This window comes from Falco punctatus, assembly GCF_963210335.1.
Source record: "Falco punctatus genome assembly, chromosome: 1".
NCBI classification, from domain to species: domain Eukaryota; kingdom Metazoa; phylum Chordata; class Aves; order Falconiformes; family Falconidae; genus Falco; species Falco punctatus.
Genome location: NC_137580.1, coordinates 75,357,481 through 75,377,221, shown reverse-complemented (window position 1 = coordinate 75,377,221; position 19,741 = coordinate 75,357,481). Strand labels below are relative to the sequence as shown.

General features: G+C 42.1%; 1 protein-coding gene across 2 annotated transcripts in view; it reads right to left on the bottom strand.

Moving 5' to 3' along the window:
* The window catches only part of GPRIN3 (GPRIN family member 3), a 58,813-nt gene extending 39,637 nt beyond the window's left edge, over positions 1–19,176 (bottom strand). Inside the window, exons 1-3 of one of the 2 annotated variants that reach the window (XM_080397476.1) lie at positions 14,751–19,176; positions 9,198–9,260; positions 6,400–6,812 (exon numbers count right to left, since the gene is read on the bottom strand). The gene's annotated coding sequence lies outside the window, so the exon portion shown is untranslated. Of the gene's footprint in view, positions 1–6,399; positions 14,726–14,750 lie in introns of those variants that run through there. The other variant, XM_080397477.1, reaches the window with a different exon arrangement.
* Between the last annotated feature and the right edge of the window lie 565 nt (positions 19,177–19,741).

Genomic DNA, 19,741 nt, shown 5'->3' with positions numbered 1-19,741 from the left:
CAATATTGGTACTAAAGACCTCTAAACCATTTTCCAAACCCTGTTATGAGCTCTGAACGTCACTACCTGCTGTTAGGATAGTCTAAAGAAGTCATCATAACTCAACACACCAATGTGTCACCCTATCAATGCGAACCCCGTATTTAGATTATTCTGGTTTATTTATCTGAGTTTTTAACTCATTCACTTGATCACCTGAGTCATGGCCACTTTACTACTATTTCCCCCCTTTTGTCTGTTTCAATCTCCAGCTATATACATTTGTTTCACGTTAACTTTTTGTAGGTCTTAATGCAGAAAGGCACTTGTACTGAGGGCAGCACACAGATGGTTGCTTAGCTTTAAGCATTGTGCTTAGCACTTACTAAAGTCAGTGGAACAGGCTTAAAATTAAGTGTGTGCATAGGTCTCAATAATGTCAAGAATAATAAAGAATTAAACCTTTTAAACTTGCTAGTATTGACCAGAGTGGAAGCATAAATTTAACTGTGGAGTGATTATCTTTTGGTATGTTTTAGTCCAGAGCTCATGGCAACAGGAGCCTGGATTTTCTAGGAGCTGCCAGAATACAATTAACTGTCACAAATGACGACCACACTTCTGCAGTGCCTTTGAAGACTCTTGTAGAATGTTTAAAAATCTCATCTTCAAACTATATCACCATCTGGCTCAAAGAAAGTAAGTTACTTACTGTAGTTGAAAAAAGAGGCAATGACTTTTTAAAATAAGTAGTGGTATAACATGTTGAGAAGGTGTGTAATTGGCCTAAATTGGTGTAGTTTTGCTTACTTCAGTAGTGATACACAAATTTACATTGGTGTGGATGAGGCCTGTTGTTTATTGCACTGCTTCTACCATATTTCTCAATATATTTTCAGTTTTGATGACGTTGATACCAACTTTAAATTCTATAGAAGCTTTTTTTTTTTTTTTTTTAGTGCAGTATCTTTCATGTCTTCTTTAGGCAAAGTAGTTAAGGGTACTTCAAAAAGTAAATAAAAGCAAAACATTTCCCTAGCAAAACTCCAGTTGAAGATGGAACTGAAAACAGCAATGAAGAGCAAACTTGTGAATACAATCATTTAGCATTTGTATTTTTGTGAAGGCACTTACACCTTTGCTTCCCATTAACGTGAAAAACAAGTGAATGACTGGATGAACAAGTTCATTTGGGACTGGGAGCTGAGCCAAAAAAGGTACGAGTCTTCTGGCGTGATAGCTGCAGTGAGCAGCTGCACCATTAGAGACAAACGTGTCAGGGAAGAAAACAACACATGAGGTGACGTGGTGCGTGTGTTTTGTGATCATGCGCTTTCTGTATAACCAGAAGAGCAGAGCAAATATTCGTTCCACATGTTAACAGCATCTCCCTCTCCCTTTACCTCTCACGTACCTAATGGGCTGTACTGGGCATCTCACAAATGGATGTGCTGTTCAGCCACGGTAATAACACTCCTGGAACACTGGGCTGATAACACAGGCTGGAACTGGCGCTGATAACACAGTTTATGGCCAGAAAGAACAGGTTCTGTTGTTATATTTCCTTTAAGAATGTTTCGCTTAAACTTTATGGTCTTTATAAAAATAAAAAGGGATATAAAGAAACCCGCATGGAACAAATAGTATGCTATTATGAGTGAACTCAGTATTTGGGGTGGTTTTCCATTTCATGGTAGCTCAAAACTGCCATGAATCCAGACACTAGTTGCTGTACCTCAGGCAGCTATGTCAAATTTCAGTTGAAAATATGTAAGGGTGTGAATTTCTACAGTGCTGTGAAAACATCTTTGGCCCTCACCAGGCACCTCTTGACAGTATTTGCTTCTGACTGTGCTGTGGCGGTCCTCATGGGGAACTTCAACCACCCCAATATGTACAGGAGGGACAGCACAGCAGGGCTTGGGCAATTCTGGGCATTCTTGCAGTGCATCAACTTCTTTACTCAAGTGACAGAGGAGCCGATGAATGGTTCTTGCTGGACCTCATACCCACCAACAAAGAGGAGCTCACTGGGACTATGAAGGTCAAAGGCAGCCTTGGCTGCAGTGGCAAAGAGATGGTGTAGTCTGGGGTCCTGAAGAGAGGGAGAATGGTATAAAGCAAGGTCACAACACTGGACTTCAGGAGAGCAGAGTTTGGCATTGTCAAAGGTCTGGTAGTAGAATCCCACGGGGTAAAGCCATGGAGGGAGGAGGGGCCCAAGAAAACTGGTTAATATTCAAGCATCACCTCCTCCAAGCTCAAGAGCAGTCCATCCCAATGAGGAGGAAGTCAGGCAGAACGCCAGGAGGTGTGCATGGATGAACAAGGAGCTTCTTGCCAAGTTCAGACACAGAAAGGAAGCATACAGAGGAAGGAAGCAAGGACAGGTAACCTGACAGGAATACAGATACACTGTCAGAACATCCAGGGGGGAAGTTAAGACAGCTAAAGCTCAGCTGGAATTGAATCTGGCTAGGAATGTCAAAAACAACAAGAAAGGCTTCTACGGGCACATAGGTAACAAAAAAGACAACTAGGGAAAATGTGGGCCCATTGCTGAACGAGATGGGGGACCTGGTTACACAGGACATGGAAAAGGCTGTAAGGATGCCTTCTTCACCTGTCTTTACTAACAAGACTGTCCTTCAGAAATCCCAGGTCCCAGAGACCAGAGGAAGTCTGGACCAAGGAAGACAGTGTTGGTGGATGAAGATCAGGTTAGATAATGCTTAAGCAGAGTGGACATACACAAGTCCATGGGCCCTGACAGGAGGCACCCACAACTGCTAGGGCAGCTGGCTGATGTCACTGCAAGGTCACTCTCAATTATCTTCAAATGATCATGGCGACTGGGAGAAGTACCTGAAGACTAGAGGAAAACAAATACCACTCCTACCTTCAAGAAGGGCAGGAAGAAGGACCCAGGCCAGTCAGCCTCACCTGAGTCCTTGGAAGATGATGGAGCAGCTAATCCTGGAAACAGTTTCCAGGCACATGAAGGATCAAAGTCATCAGGAATAGCCCATATGGCTTCAACAAAGGGAAGTCGTGCTTGACCAACTTGATAAACTTCTATAGTGAAATGACTGCCTTGGTAGATGAGGAGAGAGCAGTGATTATTGTCTACCTAGACTTCAGGAAGTCTTTCAACACTGGCTCCCCTAAGATCTTCATAGAGAAGCTGATGAAGTGTGGGCTGGATGAACAGACTGTGAGGTCGGTTGAATAGCGGCTGAATGGCCATGTCCATAGGGTGGTGACCAGTGGCCAGTCTAGTTGTAGGCCAGTCACTAATGGTATAACCCGGGGGTGAAGACTGGGTTAATACTATTAAACATCCTCATTCATGACCTAGATGATGGAGGAGAGTATACCCTCAGCAACTTTGCTGATGACATAGATCTGGTAGAAGTGGCTGATACGCCAGAGGGTTGTGCATCCATCCAGAGGGACCTTGACAGGCTGGAGAAGTGGACTGACAGGAACCATTTCAGCAAGGGGAAGTGCAAAGCCCTGTGCCTGGGGAGGAATAATCCCAGGCACTAGTACATGATGGGGCCGAACATCTGAAAGGCAGCTTTGCTGGGAGGGTGACCAAGAACTGGCACAGCTGCCCAGGGAATCTGCGGAGTCTCTGTCCTTGGAAACATTCAGAAGCTGTGTGGGCATGGTCCCAGGCAGCCTGATCTAGGTGGCCTTGCTTAAGCAGGGGGGTTGGACCAGATAACCTCCAGAGGTCCCTTCCAACCTCTATTAGTCTGTGACTCTCTGATTCCTTTGGTATGATGGGAATCTTTGGTCAATGTATTGTCACACTTATGTTTTCACCCTTAGTGTCTATGTAGTACATTTAGCATGATTAATTTCACATTCTGCTATTCCTATTTAACACATACTCTGTATATTCATTACTGTGATTCTACATGTGAAACAGGCCACACAAAAAAATAACCTTCTCCCTTCTCAACAAATTAAAACAAACCATTTGATGAGTCAGTAATTTATACTGTTTACCTCCTTTTATGTCAACAATACTGAAATCTGGAACAACACATAATCATAATGATTATAGACATAATGAGGTGATTTATTACGTACTCACCACATGGTATTCTGGTGCATATTCAACTGTAAAGATGTCAAATAATACGACTGGAAAAAATATCTGCTCAGACAACCACTGCCTACTGTGAACAAGAAACTAGCGCAGTATTAGATACACGGGGTCTCTGGCTTCGGAGCCCTGTCTCTACTTAAATTATATTGACTATATATATCAAAAGCCTTTGACATTTTTAGAATTTCGGGAAAAAAGAAAATCAGCCAGGGGTTCTTTTAAGGAGTGGTTTTGACTGCTGAAGGTAAATGTAAATGAAGTACTCTCCCAATCCACTTCTGCGATGTGGGACTGCTCTGTAGCTTGTACATTTGCGCTGAGTTTAAGAAACTGTTTGTTCTAATTGAAAGTCTAGTTCTGTCTACTTCCTTGGCTGTGTAAAGTGTTATTCCAGAGGGGAACGTCCTTTGGCAAAGCTACTGCAGCAGCTACTTTCATACTTCCACATTTTGTCGCACAAGATGGGAACTTCCCATGCTACCAGAAGAATCATTCCCAGGGCCACCACCATGGCTGTTTATGGCTCACAGTTGCCTTCCCTACAACATGGATTGTTATGCTGATTCATACAAAAGGTGAGATGAAAAGCAGGTGTAATAGGTGCTGCAAGGTGAGTAGATAAATAATGGAGAGGTGCAAGCATCAAGAATAAGTACCACGAACAGCAGAGAGCGGACATGAAGAGAAAAGAACTGAAGAGGACCAGAGGCTCTTGTTTAAATATAAAGAATGCCATAAATCCGAGAATAACTACATATAACGTAGGTCAGCCTAGAACCAGATGCTCAAAAAGAAAAAAAGCCCAAACCTGGAATGAAATCACATGTCAATATGATCTCTAAACACACCAGTACCTCATTGGAACAGAAAGCTTTACATTCATTTCAGGCAGCTGATAAAACAAAAAATCAGGTGTTTGTGTTTCCTGCATATATTCAATAATTTTCTCCAGAATCTTACTGACATATGGTCTCAACTGTCTGTGATGCAACTGTATAGACCATCACTGTTTCCCATGCAAATTCTAAAAAAAAATATGTCCATTTTGACTGTTGGTGAATTGCATTAGGGGTAGCAACATGGTTATCACAAGGTGCTTTGCCTGCATATTCTTTAAAGGTGTTTTTTCCCTCCAGAACATGAGCTAGTCAAGGTTCAGTGATTTGTGGGTAGATTTGGAAGATACCTGTCTCACAGCTGTCGAGGAAAAAGACATTTTCCTGTCATTCCTAAGGAAATGTATGGGTACCAAAAATTATCTTTGAGTTTAGCACAACTGACACTGAAGTTTCTAGGTGATTTCTTACTGATTTCAGTGGACAAGGCAAAAATAACAGAATAAGTCACAGGTGGCAGATGAAAAAATATTTTACTTCCCATTTAAAGCCAACATTCCTTAAAATAATTTCAGAAGAGCTTGATCTTGTCTTTGAGCTAAAAAATCTTCAGACTCCTGTTAACTAGGGAAAAGGGGGAGGGAGAAATAGCTGAAAGTAATTCTAATCATTTTATATTATCTTGCCTACTGATAACATACTTGAATGGTGTTCAGTGTGGAAAAAAAAGTAATTTCTGCATCCACATCTAATGGGAATTTAATGTCACATTGCTTTATGACAGAAGGTTTGATTAATTAGCGACATTCTGAACTCAGAAACTGATGGTCTGTGAGTTTAGCTCAGCTCTAGAAAGCCATTAATGTAAAAAAACCCCACTGACTTGGTATTTATTAATTTCTGTCTATTCCCTCAGAATTCACTTTCAAGAAAACAGGCTCAGCAGGTATGCATTACCAACAGTCACAACCACACATCCTTGGCTTTGACCACATATGCCAGATTTCATATCACCATGCAGAGCTAAGGAGCCCTCACACGCAGTGTCACTCTGGGACTTGCAGTCTTTGTTATTCTAAGTATGTATTGGATAAGTAGCAGAAAGAAGGAGTGAATGAATGAATGAATCAATGTGTATTTGGGCCCATTTGCAAAGCTAAGCTGCAGTCCAGCAGTGTGCCTTCATACAATTCCTAGTACTGGGACTACATGTATACTAGGTGAAACACTAGCTGTGATGTTTGATATGTGCTGTGGAATTTTTCCTTTTCATGAAAGTTCAGTTTAAATACTGCTGTGCAGCACTGAAGGAATGACAGAAAAAAGAGAAAGCAAGCCACTTGTCTCCAGCATTCAAGATGTCAAAACATTCAAGATAAGTCAAAATGAGATGCTCGGAGTAGCATCCACCTTTTATCCCACATCAGGGCTAAATTACAAAACATCTCACTTCCATAGACCAACCTTAAGTCTTCTCTTCCAATTCTGTTCCAACCTGTCATCTACCTGTCTGAGTCCAGTCACCTCCTGTGTTCTTTTCCTTTAGAACTGGTAGAGTATAAGGCATCTTCTACTAGGGAAGACATTATAACCTCTTCTTTTGAAGCAGTATTGATTTCTCAAAAGATGTTAATCTTCTCACCTGGGCATGAATGCAAATGCATTTTAAAGTGTAGCTTACCTGATAAAGCTGTTGTAAGAATCATAAAATCTCTTTCCCTAAGGTAGCAGAGGTAAGACAAATTTCTTGCTGAAGGTCAGTCGAGTATTTCAGGCATATTCTGGGGTAATAGCGCAGGAAGAGAAAGCATTTCACTGTTGCCTCCATGACATAAAGTCAGGCATTATATCTGACCAAATGACTTCAGTTTTTTTGCCTATGATGTAACAGTAAAGCAACAAATATTAATGCTTATGATGTACCTGAAAAAAACCCCCACCATGTGTGCATTTTGTTTTATTGACCTCAGGAAGCATTGTACAGATTAATCAAGAATAATTCTCGCAGTTCTGCTTAGGTACTGATAGTGGTGAAAACCCCCCAAATTCCAGAAAGGGATAATATTTTAGAAGGCATAGGATCTAGAATACACAAGCCTGGATCTACCTTTCATTTACTCCCTTACTATTGTAATTTGCCCTTTTTCTTAGCTGAATATTTAGTGATGTGTAGCTGAAGAGTGTTAAGATCAATGTTGCGTGTGTAGCCAAAGGCATTAAATAGCACTTGCTAACATCAACCACACCAAACCACCAGCACATTAAGAGCAAAACCAAACCAAAACCACCCCCAAAAAGCCCCTCAATACCCCCAAACTGTAAAATGGAAACAAATCACCTAGATGGCTAGCTGAGAGGCTGAATATTTTAGAACAAATTTGTTGAAGATGCACTCGTATGCCTTACTACAGTCTACAAAGTAGTCACCAGAACATTCCCAATATAAATGTGAGTGTTTTGGAGCTGGACAACTCTGAATGTTTTATTGTGCATTTGGGTATGAACTTTTACTAGGCTAACAAATGACTAAGGCTAGCTCAAATGCTTTGGGAAAGAATTTTATTTATTTATATTTTTTTTACAAATACGAGAAAGACAGAAATGGTTCAGTGGTTGGGACACTGGATTCTGACATTATTTTATATCCATTTGAGGACCACAGACCTCCTTCATGACCCAAGTCAACCCCTCAGGGCCTTGGTTCTCTTTACAGGACAGCTGCAAAAAGAAATCCATAAGCACAGGGCAGGTGCGCAAGAATGACAGAATTGGGAGCAAAGGAGATAGCTCTTTGTCAAACAGGGCTGCTGGGGTTTCAGAGTTTTTTTTTCTTTGTTCCCAAGCTTGCAGTGGAATCTGACATATCTGAGTACTGTGATCACCAGAGCTGACAGAAAGGACTCAGTCTAGATTTGCTTTTTCAGAGCTAGCATTGTGTGAAACAGCAAGAGGCAGAAAAAAATCAGTGGTAGCCATATTGCCAGTCCATTTTTTACAAAACATGCAGGATTGATATTTGGGAATAGGAACTACCTGAAACCTGCTTGATATACAAATTGGCTCCTTTTTTAATGGCTAAGAGGTTCTGACAGATTCTCTTGGACTTTGACATTGCTGCACACCAGGCACATGTGAAAGAAGCCAGCCAGCTCAGGCCTAGGACATCTCTGTCCCATCACAGCGGCTTGATTTTCCTCATTCTCGTTGTGAAAGGCTGATCAATCTCCCTACCTGTGATGCTTCTTTACCCAGCTTTCTCTGAACATGGTCCTAAGGCACTGATTTCCACTGTCTCCCAGGAAACAGAAATATTAAAAGCAAAGTACTACAAGAGTGGCATGGTTTGGGTTTAATATTGAGAAAATCTTTTCCAGATTCCCTTAACAGCAGCCCTGGTGGCAGCCTTATGCCCTGGGGCTTTGCAAAGGGAAATCACACATTTGCCCAGACAGCCAAACAAGCGTGGCAAAATCCATTTGGCTGTGCTCTGAAGAAGCAGCTGCTGAGTATTAAGGGGTACATATTGACACCATGTTCTCGTGTCAAATAGCACAGAACAGTTTCCCAGCTGGCAGAAAAAAAAAAAAAGCCCAGTGGCTTTCCCTCGATCCAGTTGCCAACTCCTCCCAGTCTCCTGCTGCTAGAATAGCCACAAAATCCACTCGTTACTCTAACCCCACTATTAAACACACAGACAGGTCTCACCTTTACGAGTCTCCACCGGATCACAGTTCCCCATGCTCCCATTAGGAATGACCTCGGCCCTCAGGTGTTAGCACCTTTTGCCCTCCCGTCTTTTCCCTATTTGTGCTAAATGCTTATGAATCAGCTGCTGCTTTTCCCCTGCTCTGATGGCATCCTGATGGGATGACTCCAAAATCAAAGGCCTGGGTCTAGTCCTGCCTTCCGTCTCATCATCAGATTCAGCTGGCATGAGATCCTGGATGTGGTCACTGAATAGGATACCAAGGTAGCAAGAGAATAAGGCAAATAGAAATCCTCTTTCCACTATTGCTTCTGCATTGTAGATGAAAAACTGCAAAGCTCTCAGCTGTTATGGCCGATGCTTTCTGTGGTTATATACACAAACACACACACACATGCATATATCTATCTATATAACCTTCTAGGCTAAGGTTTTGCATGCCTAACTCCTCATGCTGTGTGACTGATTGCTTCAAAAGAGCTGGACCTCCTCATTTTTTTTTTAATGCTCGGTACCCCAGATATAACCATGTTGAATTTAAATGAGAATGTTGTACCTGCTCTTCCTGCCAGAGTGCTCTGATCCTGCATCTTGATCAAAGTGAGGCCAACTGGTAACACTGTAAGAAGAAGTCATTATCAGTAAACCAAAATCAATGAATCTCTGGCAATTTAGAGTGGATAAGAATCTGCCTTCAGCAATAGAGAAAGGCTTAAAACTGATCTAAATGGTCCAGGAAGACACAGCAATCCTCAGCAGTCGTAAAACTGTCATAATGGGCATAATGGTCTTTTCCAACCTTGCTGATTCTATAATTCTGTGAAGCTGAAAGCTCTGGGTGAACAGGGTGGCACTGCCAGGTACAGTGACCCCCTGGTTGCTGCAAAAGTCCTGAGAGATAAAGCAGGTGGCTGCGACTTCAAGTAGTCATGAAACTGCTCCTCCTCTTGCTGGGTATTGAGAGCTGTGAAGAGCAGGGGAACAAGGCAGTGACACGAACCAGGCTGGATCCTAGGAAGACACAGGGAAGTCCCGCCAGAAAAGATTCCTGAGTTTTCAAAAACAACTGTAAATTTTAACTCTTTTGGTATTACCTTTTAGCAATACTTAGAAGAAGCACATTTCTTACTTCCAACAAAACAGCATGTTTTTATGCCACTGGGGTAACAAACATTTTAAATTTATAGAGGTCTTTTATATCAGCTATTTGCCTAAGTATAAATCACTTTTACTCATTACAGGAGAAAAAAACCCATAAATATGACTTGACGTTCTTATCACCTACTCAGTTCCCAACCGAAAGATTTACTGCATTGCTCTCTGGGAAACATTCTTGTAGTTAAGGGACTCGTATAGAAAAACTCAGCTGTGAAGTAACCTTATAGATCTATCTGAGAGATGTAAGTCAAACTAGTCATCTCCATAAATCTATAGTATATTAACTGCCAGATTGCAAGGGATGGATAAGACTGCTATTGTTCACTTGACTTTGACATAACTACCATACAAACCGCATTCTCCACAGAACATCATGATCTTTGAGAGGTTTGTGGCCATCTCAGTTTGCTAGAGAACGGCTTACTATTCAAAACAGAATCATTCAAGGCAGTGAATTCTTTGCTGACATAATATCTTCAGTATAATTGAAAAATTGATTTGTGTTTGCTAAATGTTATTTGCAGCTATAGTCATTACAGGTTTGTTCTAATCCCTTTGACTTGCATGACCATGGTGACCCAAGAGTCACCAATACCCTGTTTCAGGACTCACCACAGAGATTTTTTCCACTTGGATGTCCCCAGTTTTGTAAGAGTATGCGTTTACTTCGCATTATTCCTGCTCCTCTTTGGGAAGGGTCACGCTGCTCTTTGGAAAAGCAGTCTGTGAGCTCTCTTCAGCATAGGAAATTCGGTTGTGACTAGTCTTTAAGTGGCTCATACTAGTGGAAACAAAGGCAGCGGCCTGTAACAGATGGCGTACAGCCGTTTTGGCAGTACAGTCAGTAATAAAGCCTCATCCCTTGCACGTCCTCTGGGAGAAACTCTGCCCCTGTGTAACTTCTTTTGAGCTCAGCACAGCATCTACCTTTAACACAGCCAAAGATAAACGGTAACTTTAGTAATTATTGAAGACAGTCAGTATTGGCAAGTCTGCTTTTTAAGTAAGTCTGAACAGGATTATTTTTCACTAAGATGAATGAGTTTGCTATTGATACTAATGGCGGTAGGATTATCTCCCCGTACACGTTGTTGCCTATTATGCATATACATACAAAGAATTCATATTGTCAAGAGGAAAAAAGCTGAAGATAAGTATGAACAAGTCACACATGGAGAAAACTTACTTCTGAATCTGTTCATCTGACTCAGCCCATCTTTTTTTGAGTGAGCTGAATTCTTTGCCCTAGAATAAATGACAGGCTGCTAGGGCATTTTCTAAATAAGCCCTGGAAATCCTCATTGAGAGATAGAAAGCTTCCCGTGGCCCATCCTTCCTGACAGGGATTGCCATCACCAGGTCTGAGGGAGCAAAGTATGTGATGCTTAAAGCCATTTTTACTATGATTTTAATAAAAATCTCTGAAGCCTCAGGGGTTCAAGGAGACATTTCTTTGTGATGACTTCATTCCACACACAGCAACCTGCAGCGCAGGAGCGGAACAAGCAGATGGGGGAGGTGGAAAACAATAAAGGAGAAGTTAATTCCTGCTTTACCTGTACCAAGAAAAGTCACAAGTCCATTTATGAGTTCCTTGCGTTAAACATTCGTTGGGACTCACACTGGGTGATGCTAGGAGCCCTTGTGCAATTGTTCATGTGGCTCTTTTCAGTTAGTGGTAACAAGTTTGCGGCACAAACTTATTTCATTCCTGTCAGACTTAGACACACATTTGTCTATGCCAGTTTTGATGTAAGAAGAGTGACTATCTTTCTTATCTTTGAACTTGGTCCCTGTCTTGACAGCTGGGGTTTTTCTCACTCCTTTGTGGTTCCCTTTCCTCCTCCTGAATTGATTCTCTGCATTTACTTCTAGTTATGCCAATTACCTGTGTGTGAATCAGATACTGAATTTATCATCATTGCAGAATACTTCCAAGGAAGACTCGTCCGTTAAGATTTCTATCAAAGGTCACAGTGCAATCTATGCCTTTTGCAGAAGATCTTCTTCTCTCCAGGATGCCATGCCAGGTTTTGAATAGAGTCCATTGCTGTTCCTTTCTTTCTCAGCCTAGGTTTACCTTTCTTTATCCCAGTGTATTCTTGTCAGATGATTTTGACAAATCTTTTGACCCACAAGCAAGCATCACTGTCACAGCACAACGATGCTGACAAGAACTACGTATTTAGCCTGCTTTCTCAGGAGCGTGGCCTTCAGAAGTGTCTCAACCAACACGTTAGCAGAGCACATCCTGTACTTTCCCTTAGCCACTGGTGACTCTTCAGCATCACTGCCCATGAGCTTGCACATATCCACCACTAACTAAATAATTCAATGGCTGCTGAGGGATATATTGGAAAAATTCAATTAGTCTTCTGAAAAGTGTATATTAATGAAGTGTGTCTATTTATGAAACTGTTTTAATAGGCAGCAGGAGAATTGTTGAGAATTCTGCCAAGGGCAACGGGTGCAATTTATACTGTTAACAGAGGTTATCACTCACAACTAGAAGAATAAATTGGTTATCACCAGTGCACTGAATGGCTCTCTTGAAATAGGCGTGGGGAATAGAAAGAAAAATCATATTCTGATAACATTAAAGAGTCTATCAAAGACTTTGAGGCTTTTTATTAAAAACTGTAGTCAAAGCTGGTTTGCATTGTGCTCTCACTCTAGCTTAATGGTTGCAATGCTTCTCTGATCTCAGTGACATTACTAAGAAGAGGCTCAGGTTCAGCTGAGCACAGTAAGAGGCAGATTCTTTTTAGTCTCATTTACTTAAAAGTGGGCTGAAGAGAAAAAACTGTTTACCAAAACTGATGAGAAGAGGCTACAGGAATGAAAGCTATATTCCCTCCTGTGTTCATTTGTATTACACAACTGCACAGGTTAACCGTACCATCTCTGGAGGCAGTCCCCTCCACACCACAGCGATGGGCCACGGGTATCAGTGGCAGGGCACAGGGGAATCTGCGCTCTGTGTGCCTGCCTGCTTTCCCTGTGCTGCTGTATGACACCCGTGAAGGGGCACCACAGTGTTGATCAGGACTTCTGTTAGATGACAAGGGTCTTGACATGCATACCCTTTACCCTTGAGTATGTACAACCGGATCAAGTCATTACTGCCCAGCTGGGCTTCCTCAGCGAAGCCAGCCTCTCTCAGAAAGACTTGGCTTCTCCCTCAGTTTGGGATGCTTCTCCCTCAGGATGCACGCAGTCAGCACAAACAGCATCTTGCTCTCCAAAATCGGGAGCCTGGGTACTTTCTCCCTGCTTGGTCATGCCTCTCCCAGGCCACGGGTGTGTTCTGGGTGGTCCTGCCATTTCTTCCCCTCCAGGCTTGGGTGCACTTCTGCATATTAAGTATGGTGTGAAGATTGTTGCCCTGTTGCAGGGTACCGGGGTGGACCTGCCACAGCTCTCCATCCTAGGCTGACTCAGCCACTACGTTTTGCAATCATTCTAACTCCTGGACATGAGTTCTGAGGACATGCTTCTGGTCATTTCTGGTTTATAACACTTGGGCCTGGTTTTCTACTGGGTGAAGGCAAGATCAGGAGCAGGTCTTGGGGCTAAACAGTGCAAGCAGTGCCTTGAGTCACATTGCACTTGATTTTTTTCAGAGGAAATGGCACAGGTGACCTAAACTCAGTCAAAGTGACTGTGAAGGATTTGGCACCTTTAACACTACAAACTGAGTTATCTCTGACATTTGGGATACTCCTATGAGATGAATGAGTCTTTATAGAATTAGGCTAGATATACTGCCCTTTGTAACACTGGCCAAAGTTGAAGTTAGAATTTTTTAAAATTTTTTTAACTGCTTGGCACAGGCTAGCCTGGTGTAAGAGAAGAGTATTCAAGGGAAAAGAAGATGCAAGAAGATGCATCCCTTGCTGGGAAGAGGTAGGACAAAGCCAGGCCCTTCTCTACAACTCACTGGGAATTCTGTAATATTCCAGAAGGAGCCGAACCAAGTCCCTAATAACAAGACTCAGCAACCCTGTCGTGACGGAGGGAAGACACAGTCACTCAATATGAGTGATCAGCAGACTTCGTTTATTGTCCCTTACAGTCACCTTTTATGTCTTGTTATAATTAGCTCATACATATTACAAAAGTTAAGCTCATTATTGGTTAGTTGCCTAAATACCAAGCCCGCCCCTAGTTTCTCTTCTGTAGTTATCTGTTCCCACCTGCAACATTCTTCTCCCACCGCAATCTTCCTGTTACTGTGTAACAAGAACAGCCAGGGATAGTGTATTTTTGCTTTACTTCAGATAAGCTGAGAGCATGTGCATTTTTGTCCAGCCAGCTGGACTTTGTCTATGTGACTTTTTTCAGCTAGCCAGTTATCCACACAACCCAACCTCTGAAAACACCCCAACCTTTAGAAATCTCACAAAAACATTGGAATCCATATAGTTTCCAAATGTTTAAATTCTGGAAAATACAATATGTTCCTAGTGAGGCCTTCTTTATACAGTCAATTATTTTTGTTTGAGAAAATGTCATATCTGTGGGAAAGTAAGTTGGAAATATTTACATGGGCAGTTCTGTCAAATAACCTTGATGTACCAGCTTTTACTTACTGACTCTTAGAAAGTTAAACAAAATTGTGAAGTGAATGGAGACAAATGAGTAAATTTCAAGTATCTCATACAAAAGTGATGTGGGGTGTTTGTAGAGTCATCAACATGTTGCTTTTTGGTATAAGTCAGCAGCGTGTGGATTTTTTTCTCGTGCTGCATGCGCTGTTTACTGATTCATTTTAATTGCATTTCCACAGAGGATAGCAATATGCTCGCTTTCCATAGCCACTGAGCTCAGACTTAGCCCAGGCTCCTCCAGGACTTTTCCCTGCCTGTATGATAGAGGGGCAAGGATGGCAATTTCAGACACACAAAATAAAGGTGCAGAGGGAATTCAACAGGGAAAAAAAGGCACTTACCTAAGATGGTGTTCTCCCTTTATATGGTTTTTCTAATCCTCATGCAACCCGGAAGGCTCATACAACACCGGGCATGCAGCTGGACTGTGGTTTTCCTGGAGAACTAATGTCGAACTGGCAAAGTTCAAGCTCTTGAGGGGTCCAGGAGGCACACTGATGTAACCTGACAGACTTGTAGACCAGAACATTGTGCCTTCCGTGTATTTTATCTGTGCCAACTAGCACTCTCCCAGGCAATTCCTGGGCATGGCTGGCTGGCAGGTAGGATGCTCCAGGTCCATACCCAAGAGCACTTTGGGTGCAATTGCCCTGTTGTGGCGGATACAAGAATTTACAAAGTATGATAGAATTTGCTCCATGACATTTGGTCTCAGCCTTCAGCAGAGGGGCCACAGACACAGTCTTTGCTTGGGGACTGCCAGAAGGATGTGTGGGAGTGTAGTTTCAGGGAAGTCTGCAGTAGCCACAGTCCTGGATGCCTCCTCCCTGCTATCTGCATGCTCTTGCCTCTCCCCAGACCAGCACAAACACTCCCTTCCTTCCACTGTGAGCTGGACCAGAGGGCTAATCCATGCAAAAACTAGCACTCCCCACATTATTTGTTTTAGCTGTACCAGCTCTCCAAACTCTATCACAACTGTGTAGGGACCCCCTGTCACGTCAAGTGAAGGGTGGGAAGAGGAGTGAAACCTCCTGACCACAGACTTAGCCTAAGCTGTTGTGGAACTATACCTAAGTCATGGGTAAGATCTCAGTGCTTCTCTACCACTTCTCTTTTCAATGCTGATATGAAAACCAATTGTTTTGCAGTTCTGCTTCAGAAACAAGAAGTGGGACTCTCAGTTTCTATAAATAAAACCATGCCCTTCTTACAATAAGACATCATACTTCAAGGTTTAATTCAAAGGAAAGGGTGGCTTTTTCAAGGTCTGAAAGTTTAAAGAAATATTTTCATGGATCTTATCACATAGTGGTTACTATTGAAGCAGGGAACTTATAAAAACCAGTGGACCTAGAAAAACAGATTTTCCTGGAGAGGCCGAGTGGTCCCATACAAGAGAATAACTTGTGATGGATACTGTAAACTCATTTGGCATATGATGTTCCTTATTCCATATTTGCACAACACTTTACCAGTGAAACCTCGTTCTCTGTTGCCACATAATACCACAATATGTCACAGAGCAGCTGAACAGGCAAAGTGGGAAGGTTTCCTGCAGAAATGAGGCTAGATGGCTCCAGGGCCCTGACCACTTTTCTTTGGACTGTCACTGAAAATGTCTTTACAGGAGTCACCAAAGCTTTTGCAGCTAAGAACTTCAAGTGGGTCTAGCATCCTTGCAGGACAACTTGATAGCTCGAAAATACCATTCAAATTTCACCCACAAAAGTAAAAACTTGCAGATTCTTCCCTGGAGAGGAACTTCAGGTGATGCCTGGCTGGCGGTCCTCTAGAAGTTAGCCTTAGAAGCCCTAAAATATCCAGTTCCACAAGCAGTACATCTGTAAAGCGTGTCTATTATTCACTACTGTGCTACTCCAGCTGAATTCCAAAGCAGCTCTGTAACTGGTGCAAAATCTGACTAATGAAGTACTAAATCAAGCCCAGCAAGTGGAAAGATTCAGTTCTTTTTTAGTTCAAAGCTTTTGCAATTAGGGATAATTATGAACCAACATTTATACTGCTTCTGTTTCAGTTTTCCTGCAGATGAGATTTGGGTTTTACACACATACTACTGTTTTGTTTCAGTAAATATTTCAGTAATAGTATAACTGCTCTATTATCTCATAGTAAAATCTGTTGCAACATTTATTTGCTAATAGCTCTGAACTCTTCAGAAATGGCCAAAAAAAAAAAAAAAAAAAAAAAAAAAAAGGCCAGTCTGGAAATGCATGAATGAGTTTGCAAGAGCACTGTTTGCTTTTTTCCTGTAAGCTTCTGTAGCTGCAGGGAAATTTGATTTATGAAGCCTTGAGTCCATGTCTGCTTTAGACCCTGGCCTGTTGCTTAATTTAGCAACAAGGCATTGGCTGTGGATTGGCTGCCCTGGAGCAGCGCAGTGGTTGGGCTAGCTCTCACTTTCCCTTGTGTAAGGTCACTTTCTCCACAAGCTTGAATGTGTGATGTGTTGCATACAAATGGACAGGAAAAGGCAAAAGCCTGTTGTGAAAACTGTCTGGCTTTCTGGTACTCATCAGTGATATTCAGCCTGCTGCAACTGAAGTGACACTGCCTTACTCCTCTTGTCTTATACCTTAAATTTCCCTTTAACCCTATGCTGTTTCTGCAAGTCTCTCCCCTCCCACCCCCTTGTGCTTCTTGCTTGTGTTATTATTTTATAGCCCCTTTATCCAAGAGACTTTATCTTGCAGACGTTTTAGAGCAGAGACAGACCATCTGAGCTCCATAGTGTTCAGTTCAATGGACCAAAAGGAAGGTGATGTGACAGCCGGTGTAAGTATCGTATCATTAAACACACGTAGTGAGATGCAAGGAACTCTTAAGTCTCACAGCTTCACATGCTGAGTGCTTGGAAGAGGAGGTGCATTATATAAAAAAACAAGTTACAGAAGGCCTAAAGGGTTCAGTACCTCAACTTTAGCTATATTTTTTCCAGAGCATTTCTCTGTACTTTCAGGACATCAAGTAAAGTTCCTTCCTGTTTTTACCTTCTAGCCCCTTAAGTGTATATTCTTTCTAACCTATGTCAGTTTAGGACTGGAGTAGCTGCAGTCACTCCTAGGAAGCAAATGGGGTAAATGGTCCATTGTAAAAATTTGCATTTACCAGATGACGGAGAACAGAGGCAAAGCAATTTTTAATGTCCTCTTCCAGCAAGTGCAGAGCTTAAATCTCTTTGAAAGCTGCTGACCACTTCGGTTAGATGAACATTTTGGTTACTGACTTCAAGAGGTGACCTGTTTCAGTCTCTACCATGTACCGCCTTTTGGGATATACATATTGTTCGCATGGATGAGAGCTGTATGGAGCTCCATAAGCAAAGCAGAGTCATTCTACAGCCACAGGGCAGTCCTCCTGTCAAGCATCAGGCTTATTCAAGCAAAGAAAAAAGTCTCAAGAACCCATTATAATGAAATCTTTCACAGAATCTAAATATAGACATTTCTGTCAGCTCCCTCATTAATAAATCACAAAGAAGAAAACACGATTGCTGTTTACATAGGAGTCAAATCAAATCACCTAACCTTTATTTAGCATTGGCTTCTGCTATGAGTTTTTCCATAGTTGACCTTTTCTACTCCAAGAGAGATCTTTATAAAGAATAGGCAGGGACGGGAGGAAAAAAGAAATGAAATTATCTTGCTGAAGTGATAATTTAGCAAGACAAGGGCCATGAAAATAATGTCTTTTCATACAGCTTGCAAAGGTCTCTGCATATGCGATCGCCTTGGGCAACAGGACAAACTACATGATGCTCTGCCCTTCCTACAGCCCTTTGTGTCCCTGACATCAGCACAGCACTGTCATCAAAACTGTAGTAAAGAAATAGATGGGGCTGATGGGCTGGCTGAGAGAAGCTGTGACAGCTGCTTTGTGTGTGTCACTGGGTTTTATCACTCCATTACAGGATAATAATAATGATTAGCCTTGCCTTGCTTTCCAAATGGAAAGAGGTATTTTTGATGAAAGGAAATAAAAACTTGGTTTGGGCATCATGGCAAGATTTCAAGAATCAACAGCATCTGTCTGCACAACCGTGCATAGTTATTCTAATCTGTGTTACAATAACCCCCAGCTGGCAAATGTATGAGACAACCCCTGACCTGAAGGGCTCATAGGTTAAAAGAAATTAAGCGCATGGTGTGGAGGAAGCACTTTTTGGGTACGTTAATGTGCAGTCCTAACTGAAATACGTCCATATGTATGTATGGTTTGTATACAAATATGGCACAAGCCAGTTTCTAACACTGCCTGCCAGATAGCTATTGCTTACAGGACACTGTGCTGCCCTTTACATGTTGGTTGCCCACTCAGCAGGGGAGGTGGCATCTCATGCAGTTTCCCTGAGCGTGTGGCAGGGGCCAAGATCCTCCTGTTTTTTATATATGAAACCAGAGTGTTCCAGGTTAGCTCCTCTGATTCAGTTTGTCATGTTTGTGATGTCCAACCTGCCATCTGAACTGACTCCCCAGTCGATGAGCTCCTAGGTTGATCAGAGATGTTAGTAGAGTGTACCCAACCACTTCTCTGCAATAACACCCTTCCTGCTTTAGTGGCTTGCAAATTCTTCCTGCTACCTTTTCTATCTGCTAGAAACGTTACAAAAAATAAATGCAGCATTTTTCAGATTGTGCGAAACTAAACACAAACACTGGACAAACCGATCTGGATAAGGAAGCCAGATAGCTGCTAAACTACTCCACCAAAGTAAAACCACTATCTACAATCTTATTATTCTTTTTTTTTTTTGCTTCAGCCCTGAAGTGACTTTCCCAAGCATATTTAGGGAACTATGCCACTAGTTCTTTAACATACCAACTCCAGTCTCTGCCACGGCACCCTGTTGCAGATGACTAGAGGTAGCACACTGGGGTTAGACATGGGTCTGTAAAACAGCAGCATCACATATACATCAACTCCTAGTAGGTAGTCTACGTATGCCAAAAGCTATTCCTTTGTTACTTCTTTTCTACTAGTTATTTCCTTAGTGTAAACATCAGCAGTCTGTGTAAGAGATCTAAATGTCTTTTTTCCAATAATACACCAATACAATCTTTATTTTCTTCCTAGTGGCCCTGGGAGGTTGTTAACTCATGGAGTACACAGAGTGGGCAGTGCATGAGGAAGAGAACTGCAGGAAAAGACAGCTGGGTTTTTTTCTGGGCCCAAAGCATTAGAAAACAAGTCAGAGGTTCTGGGTCACTTGCAGCCTTCCTATTTGATGCTAAAGGTATAACACAAAAGACATACGCAGGGACCTAAACAAAAATGGCACAGATAATCTCAATTCCTGTATTTTCTGAGAGCT